This window comes from Parasteatoda tepidariorum, chromosome 10 (genome assembly GCF_982258835.1).
Source record: "Parasteatoda tepidariorum strain Cologne lab strain chromosome 10, Ptep-v5.0, whole genome shotgun sequence".
Taxonomy (NCBI): domain Eukaryota; kingdom Metazoa; phylum Arthropoda; class Arachnida; order Araneae; family Theridiidae; genus Parasteatoda; species Parasteatoda tepidariorum.
In genome coordinates, this window is record NC_141764.1 from 48,126,678 (window position 1) to 48,142,975 (window position 16,298).

The window sequence follows — 16,298 nt, forward strand, 5'->3', positions numbered from 1 at the left end:
AATTTTTTCAAACTATTATTTTTAACACGGTCATCACCAACAACTAAAAATGATACCTAAATCATGAGACCATGCCTTTATGCATGCCAATTAATGTATGTAAAATCTTCAGCCACGCAGACCAGAAAAACAAAAAATAAGCACGAAATTTGAGAAATAACATGTAATCATGATATAATAATTAAAATTAACCAGAGATAAATAAATGTACATGTTGATCCCATATTATGTTAATCGATAAGACTTTTACATTGGTGGATGTAGTTAGATTAATTTGATTTGATGGAAGACCTAACGTAGAATGTATTCTACAATATCTTTCTTACTCTCATTTCGGATTAAATGGAAATCCTACAATTTATGGTTCATTGATCAGCCTATATGATGCACAAAAAAATCAATGTATATTGTTAGTTTTACAGTTCTAAAATATAACATAATTAATGTCTCATTTAGTTAAATTACTATAGTACGATCCTCTAATTCCTAACGATTGGAAATGAAGTTCCTGGTTAGAGGAAGCAAAAAAGTGTAAAGTTTTAAAATAAATAATCACGTATTTTAAATAATCTTGTATGTCTTCCGAATCAGTGATCTTAATTTATAATATTTATTCATGTTTATCTTTTAATAATAAATTATTGTTAATAATAATTTTACATTTCCAGAGCATAAAACAGCAATTTTTATGAATTCATAAAAATTATAAAAGCATTAAATTCGAGTTTTTTTATGTACAAGCTATTCAAATAATATTATACTAGTTAAAATAAAATACTATTATATCTCTGTAATGAAAATAACATTACATAACAATATAATTCCATTTTTCTTTAAGTCATGAAAACAGTCATTTTTCAAACAAGGCTTGACAGTTTTATTTAACTTTTTAAAAAATATTATATGAGAGTTATTCTACAATGTAGCATTTTATTCCAGGTTTAATTAGAATAATAATAAGAAAAATAAGAAGAAAAATCAAAAATAGAGAAAAAATTGATTCACAATATAGTTTCAAAGTAACTCTCCACATTGCTTTCAGTTATTTGAGGTTTTTGTTTTACAAGTGGATTAAACGATACTGAGTTTCAACTTTTCCCTCCTTTTCCGTGGGAACAAGTTCTACACAAGGATTGCTACCCCTACACTAGACGACACTACTTGCATTTATTTACATTTTTGCACGCGTGTGTTTATATATGCCGAATTCAATGGTAAGTTCTTTTATTCCTTACTTTAATTATTACTATTTAGAATGTTAATTCATTATAATGCTTCACTATCAAAAAGAGTAAATAATTATTGTAGTTAATTCTACTTGAAATAAACACAAATATTCTAAGCCTATCATTTGCGAAGTTTTACAAACTATGACAAAACGTAACGATTTTGGAAAAAAGCAAGAAAATTTGTTGAATCTCATTTACTGTGCATAAAATGTAAAGAGACGAAATACAGACCCGTTATATACGATTGTTATGCAGTTAAGATATTTTTAATAAAATCATGAATTTTTGGAAAGTTTTCTGATGGCACCTAAGCTTAATCAAGGAATATTAATCTAAAATGCTGAGTTAAACTATGTCGACGCTCAGGTAAATATGAACTCGCTCAATAAACAGAAAATAAGCGGACTGTAAATTCACAATATTTATTTATTATTATTTGGAAGAGAGCTTTTTTGTAGCTCGTTACAGCTCTCCGTCCACACACACTCTCTCTCTCAGTGTTACAAGTTACACTAGGTGGCGCTACAAATCCGTGCGGATACATACCGCCGGGCGTTGCATTGTTTTAACAATCAACAATATTAATACAACTATTAACAATATTACTACTATTACACAAATATTACTATACTAAACAATTGCTATTACACGATAAATTTCACACTTTACATGATTATGAAAAGTAATATAAAGTTTTTTTAAAAAAATATTCATTCAATTGGCAATAAACAAATCTTGGAAATGGGCCTTTTAAAGATCCCTTTGTTCGTTTTAATACTACAAACACGAACTCTGCCATCCTTTCCCGGAAAGACCTCCACAATTCTACCAATTGGAAAATTACATATAGCTAAATTATCTTCCTTTATCAAAACCATATCTCCAAATTTAATGTTTTGCTTATCAATGTACCACTTCGACCTTTGTTGCAAAGTTGACAAATAGTCTTTGTGCCACTTTTTCCATATTAATTGCACGAATTTAGTGGTTTTGTGCCATAAACTCAACCTATTATCAGATACATTGGTTACATCTGGTTCAACAATTGATGTGAACGGTCTTCCGATCAGGAAATGGCCTGGAGTGAGAACGCTCAAATCATTGGCATCTGAAGATAACGGGGTAAGCGGTCTTGAGTTTAAAACTGACTCAATTTGAGTAGTTACAGTCAAAAAATCTTCATAAGTTAATTTCTTATCACCCACTACTCTTTTCAGATGATATTTGAAGGATCTCACTCCAGCTTCCCAGAGCCCTCCAAAATTCGGACTCCTAGGTGGCAAAAATTTCCATTTGATATTTTCATGACTCATATAATTACATAAACTCTTATCAGGATTTTTAACTAAGCTAAATAATCGCTGTAACTCATTATTACTCCCAACGAAATTAGTCGCATTATCTGAGTACAGAATACTGCTTTTTCCTCTACGCGAAAAAAATCTCTTTAACGTAGCTATAAATGCTTGAGAGCTCAACTCTGTCACAAGCTCCAAATGAATCGCTTTTGTGACGAAACATACAAAAATCGCGACATAAATTTTTTGAAAAGTACCTTTCCGTTGGTTCTTGTATTTAATTGCAAATGGACCGCAAAAGTCCACACCTGAAATGGCAAATGGAAAGTTTTGACTCACACGACTTTTGGGTAGATCACCCATAAGTTGATCACAAGTTATTGGTTTAGCTTTAAAGCACAACAAACACTCACGAACTACTTTTCTACAAATAGATCTGCCATTGATTGGCCAAAATCTTTGCCTTATAATAAACAATAATGTTTGAGGTCCAACATGTAAATTCTTAATATGATTACTAATAATTATCAATTGTGTTAATTTATGTTTTTCTGGTAACAACAATGGGAATTTTTTGTCAAAGCACAAATTACTATTGGACAAACGTCCACCTACTCTTAAGAGACCTTTTTTATCAATGAAAGGACATAAATTTCTTACCTTACTCTGCTTTGAAACTTCACCTGTAATTTCTAAATCTCTGATTTCCTTGCTGAACTCCCGTTTCTGCACTAAACTTACCAATTTTAGTTCAGCTCTTTTAAGTTCATCTGGAGACAAAGACCCAGTTGATGTGTCATAAGTGCTCCGACAATTATCGATGAACCTATATACAAAACTTAATACACGAATGAGTTTACTATAATTATTACTAATTTCCAAAAAATTATTAAGAAAATTACTATTATCACTAATAAAACAATTGAAGTCACTAGATGGTTTAAATTCATTAGAAAATTCATCTTCAATAACTCTGGATGGAATGTCTCTATTTGGATATTCACTGTTACACAAGAAATTTGGTCCTTCAAACCACAATCTACATTGTGAAAGTTTATCAGGATCGAGACCTCTGGAGATAATGTCTGCTGGGTTCTCAGTTGATGGTACATATCTCCAACTGTCAATGTTAGTTAAGTCTTGAATCTGGGATACACGATTGGCAACGAAAGTTTTAAGTAGAAATGACTCCTTACGTATCCAAGAAAGCACAATCATGCTATCACTCCATAAGTATATGTTGGATATAGGCAAATCAAGAGCTTTTATCACTTTTTTCACTAATTTGGCTAGAAGCAGTGAGGCACAGAGTTCTAGTCTTGGGATGGTTACTCTTTTCAAAGGTGATACACGACTTTTGCTAGCAATCAATTTGATAGTCGCTGCTTGACCATTTTTAACACACTTACAGTAAACAACAGCACCATAAGCAACCTCTGACGCGTCGGCGAATCCATGAATTTCAATCATGTCAGCTCCCTCTGTAAGTATACATCTATCAAATTCCATGTTGTTAACACTCTTTAAAGCTTCGACGAACTCCTTCCACTCTTGGATTTGTTTCTCAGGCAGTTCTTCATGCCAGTCCAGTTTTAAAGACCATAGCTGTTGCAAAAATATCTTTGCTTTTGACACTACTGGTCCAAGCAATCCAAGGGGGTCGAAAAGGCGTGCAATTGTGGATAAGACACATCGCTTCGTAACTTTCGAGTCTTTTCTATGTGATGCACTACAGGTAACTTTAAAATAAAGACTATCTTTCTTCGGACTCCAGGAAACTCCTAGCACTTGAGTTCCATCACAGTTAGTAAAATTATATATTTCTTCACCATCAGAAACTAACGCTGCGCAGTTGCTATGCCATTTGTGGAGTTGCATGCCAGCATTTCCTAAAATACCAATTAATTGATTTTTAAGTTCTCTTGCAGTTGCTAAATTATCAGAGCCGGTCAACACATCATCGATGTAGAAATCATTTTCAATGACTGGAGCAGCAAGAGGATACTTTTCTCCTTCATCAATAGCTATTTGCTTTAATGTACGAGTTGCTAGAAATGGTGCACACACTGTACCGTAAGTGACGGTATTCAACTCGTAGGTTTTGACAGGTCCTTTCTCTTTTTCTTTCCAAAGAATACGCTGCAATTTTCTTTGGCTTTGGTCAATTAAGATCATTCGGTACATTTTCTTTATGTCTGCTGTGAAGGCATAGACATATTTACGGAACCTTGTCATGATGGAAAATAAATCACTCTGAACTATGCCTCCATTTAATTGCAAAGAATTTAAGGAATTACCAGTTGAGGTAGGATAACTCGCATTAAAAACAACTCTTAGGACAGTTGATTGCTTATCAGGGCGGTAAACTCCTAAATGGGGAATGTAGTAAGTGGCTTCTTCCTCTTCATCATCCGAAATTTCTGACATGTGTCCCATCTCTAAATATTCATGAAGGAAATCTTTATATAAAGATAAATAATTTGGCTCCTTAATTAAACGTTTCCACATCAGATTTAATTTCTTAAACGCAAACTCTTTAGATTTTCCCAAATGTTTAGGATCCTCTTTTAAAGGCATCTTTACTATGTACCGTCCCTCAGAATTTCTAGCACAGTTGTTTTTAAAATGTTCTTCACAAATAATTTTTTCTTTACTCTCAATTATTTCAGTTTCGATATTTTCTATCTCCCAAAAACTTCTAACAGTTTGTTCTAAATCAAGAGTTTCTTTAACTAATCCACAATGGATTTTGTTATCCTCCATATTTGATATGCTTCCACTAACTAAATAACCAAACACAGAATTTTGTAAGATTAAATTCGAGTTAGGAGGGTAAATTTGCCCAGGTTTTATTAGCTCAAAAAAGGATTCCGCACCAATTAATAAATCAACTCTCTGCGGAATGTGAAAATACTCATCAGCTAAGTTAATGTTTTCCAACCCTTCCATACACTTGTTTACTTTCTTTGAGGGTGTGAGATCCGTAATTCTAGGAACAACTAATAAATTCAGATCTGCGTTAAAAGTTCGGGATTTATTTATTAAAGTAGCACAAACTTGAGACCTAACAGAAATAGCTGAATCATTCAACCCAGACACTACTATGTTAATTTTATTCTTTCTCAATTGTAGGCGATCTGCACATTCTTTACTTATGAAATTAGACATCGATCCCGAATCTAATAAAACACGAACTTCACTCTCATTTCCAAAAGAATCACATAAATAACAAATTGCCGTACTCAAAAGAACTGTTTTGTTTTTATTCCAGACATAACTACTCGTGGCCGAAAAGATATTGGCGCCTGTGTTTTGCCCTTCGCATGCTGCGGGTGTAAATTCAGAAGCAAGTGGAGAGAGGGGGGGATTTCCTCTATCAATTTGTCTTTTATTCGATTCTGAATTCATAATGTTCTCCTCTCTTATTTTTGATTTCGCGGAATAATTATGTTCTCGATTAAAATGTAATGAAATATGATGCCTTTTACCACATTTAGCACAAGAATATTTTGATTTGCAAGACATCACTTTATGTTTACCAAGACAATTAAAACACAATTCATTATCTTTAACAATTTGCAGTTTCTCATACACAGATAATTTCTTATAAGTAGAACACATATAAAGGGGGTGATTTTCATTACATAAAATGCACTTTGAACTCTTAACATCAGACAAAAAGGTTTTAGAAGTATTTCTTTCATTATGACTTTTATTATAAGAGCTCTTAGTTAAAGATTTTCCGCGAGATGTCATAAATAAATCTATTTCCTTTCCTAGTTTAATTGGTTCAAACCAGGTGTCCGATTGTTTTACACTTATATAAGTAGCGGTTTCCCTGTCCAATGTTTGGAAGAGTTTATCAGAAATTATTAGCTGATTTAATGTTTTGAAATCTGTCACATTTCTTAATTTTAAGTAATAATCCCAACTAGTTGTTAAACGTGACGCAAACTGGACGTGCGTTTCGTTTAACTGGCGCGTGGTTGTTTTGAAATTGTCCAGACAAGATTGAGCCGTTGGCTGAAATTCTCTAAGTACTATTTCTTTCACTTTTTCATAATTATTAAGATCATCATCACTTATATATGTGATAATATTAGACGATCTTTCCCCAAGTAGATTAAGAAGAATCTCTGATTTATATTTATCTGGCACACACTTAACTATAAATGCTCGTTCTAACGATGTAAAGAAGAATCCCCAATTTTCGGGTTTACACGGCACTTTAATGGTCAATGTTCTAATGCTCTTAATCAAAGAATCTAGGGAATTATTAGATTCAATTAGCTCTATATTATTCTCTTTTGGCTCAGAACGAATGCGTGCAATTTCTAATTCAGTTTTTGTTCTCTCGAGCTCCTTTGGCTCAGCACGAATACGTGCAATTTCTAGTTCAGTTTTTGCTCTCTCGAGCTTTATATTCTCTAACTTTAATTGTTTTGATTCTTCAGACTTGCGCTCTTCTACTATTAAACTTACTAGATCACTAACAGTTTCAGAGTCAGTTTTATATTTTTTACAACTTTTAATTATATCAATTAAGTTTACCACAGTCATATCATCACTAATCTCTAGATCTAGTTCACTGGCAATAAGCCTTAAATCATCTTTTTTACAATTCTTAAACATTGTAAATTAAAGTTTTTTATAAAAAAATCAAAACAATCCTACTTTGAATGGGAAGGCACGAATCCACAGTTTTCTCGTAACACTGTCCACAATGGTTATCTCTTAGAACTCAAAACGAAACTCTTTTCGTTAATTGTTTTAATTTTGCTGATTTTTTCTCCTGGTGAGCGGACCACTTATGTCGACGCTCAGGTAAATATGAACTCGCTCAATAAACAGAAAATAAGCGGACTGTAAATTCACAATATTTATTTATTATTATTTGGAAGAGAGCTTTTTTGTAGCTCGTTACAGCTCTCCGTCCACACACACTCTCTCTCTCAGTGTTACAAGTTACACTAGGTGGCGCTACAAATCCGTGCGGATACATACCGCCGGGCGTTGCATTGTTTTAACAATCAACAATATTAATACAACTATTAACAATATTACTACTATTACACAAATATTACTATACTAAACAATTGCTATTACACGATAAATTTCACACTTTACATGATTATGAAAAGTAATATAAAGTTTTTTTAAAAAAATCAAAACAATCCTACTTTGAATGGGAAGGCACGAATCCACAGTTTTCTCGTAACACTGTCCACAATGGTTATCTCTTAGAACTCAAAACGAAACTCTTTTCGTTAATTGTTTTAATTTTGCTGATTTTTTCTCCGGCTCGACGGACCACTTATGTCGACGCTCAGGTAAATATGAACTCGCTCAATAAACAGAAAATAAGCGGACTGTAAATTCACAATATTTATTTATTATTATTTGGAAGAGAGCTTTTTTGTAGCTCGTTACAGCTCTCCGTCCACACACACTCTCTCTCTCAGTGTTACAAGTTACACTAGGTGGCGCTACAAATCCGTGCGGATACAAACTAGTTGCGATCTTATGTAAAAAAAAATTTCTATTTTAAAGCTTTAATTATCAAAATTATTAAATTAATGTTCCATTATTTTATTCACCTGACAAATTTTGTTGCTATAATAAATAACAATTAACAAAAAGTAACAATTATAAGCATTATTCTGAAGATAATACTTAAATGTTATTAATCATGGTTGACTTTACACACCAAAATATGAGTAGAGGGGATATTTTCCTTCTGTGATTTGCCGCGCCTACTATTGTGGATTTCAAACTTGCATACATTTATAAAAGAAAACTTGTAGAGGTTTGCCAGGGGGTAGTGGCTACAAGATATACCCTTTTGAATTTCTTCCCATGTTTTGTTTTCAGTGTGATGATAGTCACTGGAAGTTACCAAGACCTGTTGATTATTCTGCCACAGGTGATGATAAACAAATTTTCCGGAGTAGAAAAGAATTTTAGCTAGATTTATAATGTAAATTTTTCTGTTTCACTAATTTTAGGGGATATTTCCATGTATTAATCTGTCACACTAACTACAATAGCCAAGCTACCAAAAAGATATAAACTTGAAATTTTTTAAAAAAAAAAACATGAATGTTTGCCAAATGGTTATGAGTTATATCTTTCGAGTCCGTCCCTTTCTGTGATTTTTTTACTTTCTTTCAGTTTCTCCGATACCAGAAGTTGCCAAGACGTGCTGATTATTCTGCCATTGTTCATTTTATAGAGATCTCCCCTGATTTTATGAATCAAATAAAAGGGGATGTTTCCCTATTTGAACTAGATTGTGCCAACTAAAAATGTTGAAACAAAAAAAAAATTGTACTTTGCAAAAATTTAAAAAGAAGTATGTAGAAGTTTTCCTGAGGGTTGCTTCAACTTATATTCTCTGAGTTACTCCCATTCTGAGATATTTTCTTAATTTTTCGTGGACCGCTGGAAGTTTATAAATATTTAGCCATAGGTAACAACATAGAAATACTCATTAAACTTTTAATTCTCTATTAGGGTTACTTCTGTATTGTGAGCAGTTATGCCAACTGCTATCGTCCAGGCACCAAATAGATTTCTAACTGCTAACTTTTTAAAAGAATATGTAAAGGTGTGAGAAAGGTGGCTACGAGTTATACTCTTCAAGTTGATATCCGTTAGTTAATTTTTTTTAGTTCCTCCTAGTTGCTGCGTGGAAGTTGCTTAGAAGATATAGTGCTTATTCACCGGCAGATCATGATACGGGCATTTTTCTTACTGTTTTGCCTACTCAGTACGAGATGGCAATTTTATTAGCAAATGAGACGAAACAAGTTTTATGTGTGAAACAGTCCTATCATATTGTTATTAATTTGAGCTGTCTTATCTACTTACCTACTATTGTCTTATAAAGTATAAAAACAATTAGTTGTTGCATTTTTAAAAAAGTTGAGTAGTGGCATTTTCTTTTAACTTTACCTTTTTAAAGAACCAATGGTTAAACACGCTTGATTGGGGTAAATTTTACAAGAGTCTATATCAGATGGTTCTTCAACCAAAATGTCGTGGAAGTGTCATCTTAACAAGCTATTGCAAGAGAAAATCTCACATGGACAAAATAGTTTTTTGACTGTTTATTTTGCAACATGATATCTTTAAAAAAAAGAGAAAAAAAACACCCAGTTGAACATTTACTGGAAATTTTTCTTCTTATTTTTGAAACAGTTTTTGAAATTTATCAGCTAAAACAATATGGAAAATAATTGCAGTAATTTTCAATATTAAATTATCTTAGAATTATTCTTATTCAAGCTTTTATTTAAATTTACATTGCTGTTTAAAACTTTTTTAATTCTTTTATAGTCATTGTATTCTAAAAATATGCCTAGGCAGGGGTCTGTCAAGGCCGAATTTACTACCGTTTAGCGGTACCTTCACAAATTAAACTTTAGAAAAAACAGTAGTTTCACAAAATACTTTTTCTTATAATTTTATTTTTGTATTCCTTAAGAAACGATAAATCCATATTTTGGTGTTAATTTTTTAATGTAGTTTTTAATTTTTCACAAATTATGTCTAAATTTTCATAAAATAGGTACCTCTCAGAAAAACCTAGACAGACCCTTGCTAGGTGAAAAAGTTCAATTGAAATTTTTATTGCTAAATTTTTCTTTTAAACAATTTTTGTCTTAGTTTTTACCTAGCTTTTTACATTTCTAAAAAACTTTGTTTTTATTAACTGTATGACACAGTAATTAAGAATGTTTCTATTGACTTTATTCTTATCTGGAAAATGTGATAATTGGAAAGACTGAGATGTAAAGCTTTAAAATTTTATTTTGAGAATTAAAATAGATTTTTCTGTTTTACATTTGTATATAATCTTTTGTTTTTGTTAGTGTTTTTAAGATAACAAAGCATTTTAATAACATATTTCTAATAGATTATATTTTAGTTAATGTTGCTTTATGGATACTGCTTTACAGAAAATATTATTCTTAGCATGGAAGTTTTGTTGTAACAATTATGATAATTTTTTTTTCTCTTTCTATTTTACTTCATAACTTTATTAAGTATTTCTGGTTTAATTTTTTGTTTTCCCTTTAGCCCATTCCACTAATATAGATAAGCATGGAGTAATTTCCAATTATAAATAAACTTATTTATTCGTAAAAAAAATTTATTAATGAATTTTTTTTTAAAAAAAATATTGCTATAAAAATATATTCTGCATTTCACCATTTTTTTTAGCTAACATTCTGCCAAACCATTACTCCTTACTTCTCTAGTTCTGAATAATAAATGTGCCCGTATAAAAATATGTTTGAATAATTTCTATGTTTTTAAACGTATTAACTGAATGAATTTTCTTTTTCATAATCTATTGATGTACTTCTGAGGAAGATCTTTGAAAAGGATCTAGCTTTGAGAATGAACCTCCATCAAGTCTCATTTGAAGGTACCTGAATTAAGTATGTCTAAAGAAATAACTGTATTTGAATTGTTTCCTTTTTTCTTGTACTTAAAAATGGGTAAAAAAAATTCGTGAAATTATAAACATGAACAAATCAATTGTTAAAAATTATTTCAGATTACTTTTGCTGATATTAAAAATAGTAATTAAACATTGTTTACATAGGCTGCCCATGCTTCAATAACAACAAATAAAAGTACTCAAAAATTTGTCTCTTAAAATTAATTATCATATATTGTAAATATATTTTCCATGTACTGTAGAATCCTAATTATTTGATGCACAATCATCAGCATTTGCACTATTCAACTAATTTATAATAGAAGTTTCTGGTGTAAGTTTCATCGTTAGTATCAAGTAGAATGGTAAACTGTTACTGTTTTTACCACCACTATTTTTGCTGTTCCAATGTTTTATTTCACTGGCACTTAAGAAAAAAAAAAGTGTTTTATCTGCATTAAATTAGTCTTTTTATTCATAGTCCTCCATAAGTTCAAACAAATTCTGAAACTTCTATTTTGCTTTTAACAATTCTTCAACAATTATGCAGATTGATGAATCCCTCAAAGGCTAAGGCTACTCAAACCAAACATTTGGCAAACATTAAAATGAATTATAAAATGAATAAACAACATCAATTGGAAATTCTCGGGGAATTAAGATTGATACATATTGCTCAGTATTTCAAATCTCCATGGCAGAATCGCAGCGACACGGCAACATTGTTGCAGAATTTTACAGATCTCTTGCAGAAAGATTTTTCTCTTGAAAGGAAGAAAATATTACTTTTCTTTTTTACAGAAATATTTGAACATGCAATATTTGAATCATGCATTTAGATAATCAGTTTTTGACATGCTCAATTTTCACCGACGTAATGTTTTGATAGTATTTTCGGCAGTTATTGATATTGATTTTCATTTGATTCTTAACCATCTTGATATATTTAAACAATATGGAAAACTCGAATTGTGAATTTGAGTATCTCTTTTTTAAGGCTATCTTTTTTTTTTTTTTTTTTAATTCTATCGAATTTTTAGAAGTTATAGATGCTGATTTCTCCTTAAATTTTAAATCCGATATTTTTTATACGATAATTACAACCTAATTTCAAAGTGTAACACGCTTTTGAGGAGTTCAATTTACGTAATTACATCATATATTTTTTTTTTGGGGGGGGGGGGGCAATTGCTACTACGGATTTCATGATATTTAATATTTTTTTATTGTGATGATTATTTACAAAATGCGAAGAAGCTAAATGTGAGAATATAACCCATATGTGAGAAAATGTGAAATATAACCAAAATGTGAGAATAATATTAAAAAAAAAATTTTTTGTGTTAGATTAAGAAAATCATTATTATTATTTTTTGTTGACACAGCGTATTTGCCATTTTAAATTAGCAACATATATGTTTGTTTGTATTAAAAGTATTTTGCAATTAGATATTAGTGCTGGAGAGTTTAGTCGCAGATAGCTCAAAAACATTCTGCCACAAGATTTCAAATTATCCTTGTTTTAATATATATTTTTTTTTTGTACATCTGCAGTTTTTTACAATTCCTCATATTAGAAATTGAACTTTCAATATTGTTAACTTTAATCAATGATTTTATATCTATGACTGTACCATAGCTGCCAACTGTTCAGAATTTTTCGGATTTGTTCCTAATTTTTATATCAAATCTAAAAATCTGATATTTTTATAAAAAATCTGAATTTTCCTAAAATTTCAGTATTTTTGCTTTTAAATCAAACCCTAGTTCTGATCGCCACAAGCTTCCTGTGATCATTGTGCAGAAGTAATTTTTAGTAGCTTTTTATTGGAAAATACTATTCTAATAGCTGTTGCTGATCATTTCACTAAATTGAATCTTAAACAACTATTATTATTTTTGAAAAAATGTATTGCAGTATTTAAACACATGCATCAGAAATATTTGCTTATGTCGTAGATTATTATTTACCTGTCTTTTATAATTTGGAGAATAATAATTATGTATTAAAAAGTAATGGTTGTTTTTAAACTATACCGGTATTCCTAATTATAAAATATTAATATTATAAATTTCCCTCAAAGGATAGTGTTTATAGTTTCGTTTTACTAATTTACTTAAGATATTTTAATATTTGTCAATTAATGTTAATATTTAATAGTTAAATTTTTGTCTTACTCTCATAATTGGTGCATAATTTTGTGGCATATAGTGTTCCTAATTTTTGATTCCTAAGGTTGGCAGCTATGCTATACATATATTTTCTATTTATATGATATATCTATGATATTATCACTTTATTTTCATAAAGTTTTTTTTTTCAATAACTTCTGCACTATGTTATTATGCTTACATTAAATGAAAAATTTTTTGATTTCATACTGTTTGAAAACATCTTTTATTTAAATATCTTATTTTTCCAAGTGAATGTTTTTGTGTCTATTATTTGGTGTTGAAGTATTAATGATTAAAATGCTTTAAAACATGATTCATTGTGTATATCAAGGTTGCAAAAAATGCTTACTTTTCTCTAAAAGAGTTAGACTGACTAGTTTTTATTAATTTATTATATTTTCTTGCATTTTACTGTATACATTTAGCATACTTATGTTCCAACTTTTTATTTAAACAAAAACTATCAAGTAAAATTTATGTTAAATGTCTAATATTGCAGAAAACTTATATATCTTGTAAATTAAGTAGTTCATGCAATGGAAATTATCACTACTACAAACTATATGAATTACAGTTTGACAAAAAAATATATATTTGTTTTCGCATCTTTAAATAAGTTAAAAAAATGTTTTTGATATATCTGCTCTATACTTGTTCAAAAAAATTTTTATTTTATTTTTTTGCAAGGGTGTGGAAAGTTGGTAATTTTGTTTTGCTCATATATATATATATATATGCAGCATTAAAAAAGATAATTTCTAATTAGTTCCAAGCATAAAATTATTATTTTTTGAAACAATTTTAAGTTTAAAATTGTTTCCTCCGAATTGTTTTTATCGTCCAAAATTGCTATACTGCATTACTCCAAACATTCTGTCATGTTGCTACATTTAACTAACACTAACTGGGTTTTTTTTTTTTGAAATTTTTTTATCCAGTCCTTTTAAAGTGGTTTAAACAAATAAAGTTTTTACTGCCCCCAAGCAACCTGATAGTAACACACTTGGGTCAAGGAACACCGAACCTATTTTTCCCACCCTGGAATTTAATGCCCCACCATTACTAAGAATTCTGTTGTGGAAATGAATTTCTAAATCACCTAACAGCTTTCTAATGTATTTTGGAGTAAAGTGTTTTAGCAGCGATTTTCCAGAAATTAAAGAATTTTCAAAATAACCATTTTTTGTTTAAAAAAGCTTTAACAGAGGCAATTGTAAAATGTAATTCTTCACTTGAACTAAATAATATATAGTTTAACAAATTACTGAATTTGTTAAAATTACTCCTTTTGTATATTAAAGATACTGTTAGTGTTAAAAGGCATAGTATTTTTACTGTTTTAATAAATGAGAAATTAAAAATTACGTAACTGAAACTAATCGAATTGTGTTTCTGAACTACAAAGTTCTTGCAAAATATTCTGAAGAGGAATGAAAATTGCACCCAAGGAGCAATAAGAAAATGAAAAGAATGAGAGAGAAAAATAAAATTCTGATGATAAGTAAATAAACAGAAAGTATAGGGCAGCTTTTAGGAGAACTTTACCTGACAACGGGTGCATGTCGTGGCAAGTATTGCGGTTATGAGAAAAAGTAATTTCAAATAGGGGTGTTTTGTGAATAGTTTTGTCTTGATTTTAGGTCAGTGTGGGTAAACCAATTGACACCTTTATTCCTTAATTGTGCTCTTACTTGTTACCAAAGCAGCCGACAGCACCAGACTAAAAGTCTGGAGGAGTTCTCCTCAAAGCCACACGAAAAATAATTTAATGTTTTGTTTATAACTTACTGCTGGCTTCATTGTAAGATTTAGTTAGGATAAAAAAAAAAATATTAAATATTCTAATTCAGATTTGTGCTGTATATGTATATAATTTTGTCATGTAATATGTGACTAAAATTTTTAAAATAGATTTTCTTATATCTAAGTATTTGGATGTACTCAATCGATATATACTTAGTAGAAATTCCATGAAAATCATGTTTTAATATTTTTTTAAAATTTTTTATTTAACTGTATTTTATCTAGTCAGTATTGCTTCGTTTTAGAAATCTACTGTTGGTTGTAACAATTTAATATTATTGTCCGGTATATTTTTTTTCATATGCTAAAATATTTATTTGTTTTCCAGGAACATTGCAGTGAAGAGGTGATAGTAACAGCGGGGTGGAAGAAGTTATGAATGTTTCAGATCTGTAGCGATGTGTTATAATTGTAAATCTATATATTGTAAATATATTGTATGATAGTTGTAAAATAAATAAAACTTAATAAATCTTATTTGATTTAATGTTTTTTTCTGTATTTAAAATTATTTAGTTAACTGCTCTTCTGGATTAAAAATTGTAATTTTACGTAATAATTAATTTTTTGTAAATAAACAAATCAAATGGTAAATTTGGTTAATATTTTTTTTTACTTCGTGTGTGTGTTAAAGTAAATTTTAGTCAAATTTTTCAAGCTAAAAACTAAAATATATGCATTTAAAAAAAAATAAATTAATGAGCCCAAAAGCATTCTAGAAGAGTAGATAATTTCCAGCAAGCAATTTGGAAACATGGACTTCAGCAGAGCAGTAGATTTCTTAATTATTAATTTAAACTAAAAAAAAAAATATTTTTTCCATAGGGGTTTGGAAAATCATGTAAGTATTGAGTAATTTTTTCTTCTACCAATTCTTTATATTACAAACTTTTAGGAATGAAAAATGTAAAAAATTCCTGAGAGACATGAAACTTCGTAAATAAACCAGTATGCTGCTGTGAAGAGGTAGAAAGATTTGCATTCCATATTCGTTGAGTTATAATTTGAATTGTAAAAATTTACAGAAAGTGTGAGATTAAAAATAAAAGCTTTTTCTAGGATTCTAAAAAAAAAAAAAAAAAAAAGCATGAATATCGACTATTTTCCGTTATTTTAGTTTTAGTTCGAAAAGAATTAAAAGTTTTTTTTTAAATAAAAAGTAAATGCTATATTTTTTAGTGTAATTAGTGCAGCATAAACATTAAAATACAGAATGGTTTCTTTCCTTCTTAGTAAAAAAAAAAAACTTAAAATATGCTATTGTTAACAATTCGGTTAAAATTACGATAAATTGAAATTAATTTAGTTAAATTTACGCGAAAAATTTATTAATTCACCTAGCTC

The 16,298-nt window shown here is 29.7% G+C and overlaps 1 long non-coding RNA gene across 1 annotated transcript; it reads left to right on the forward strand.

The window, feature by feature from the left end:
• The first annotated feature begins 1,092 nt into the window (after positions 1-1,092).
• LOC147802762 (uncharacterized) lies at positions 1,093-15,431 on the forward strand. Its single transcript, XR_015430010.1, has 3 exons — positions 1,093-1,214; positions 9,041-10,974; positions 15,283-15,431. It is a non-coding gene; the product is annotated as an uncharacterized LOC147802762 (long non-coding RNA).
• Positions 15,432-16,298: the final 867 nt, after the last annotated feature.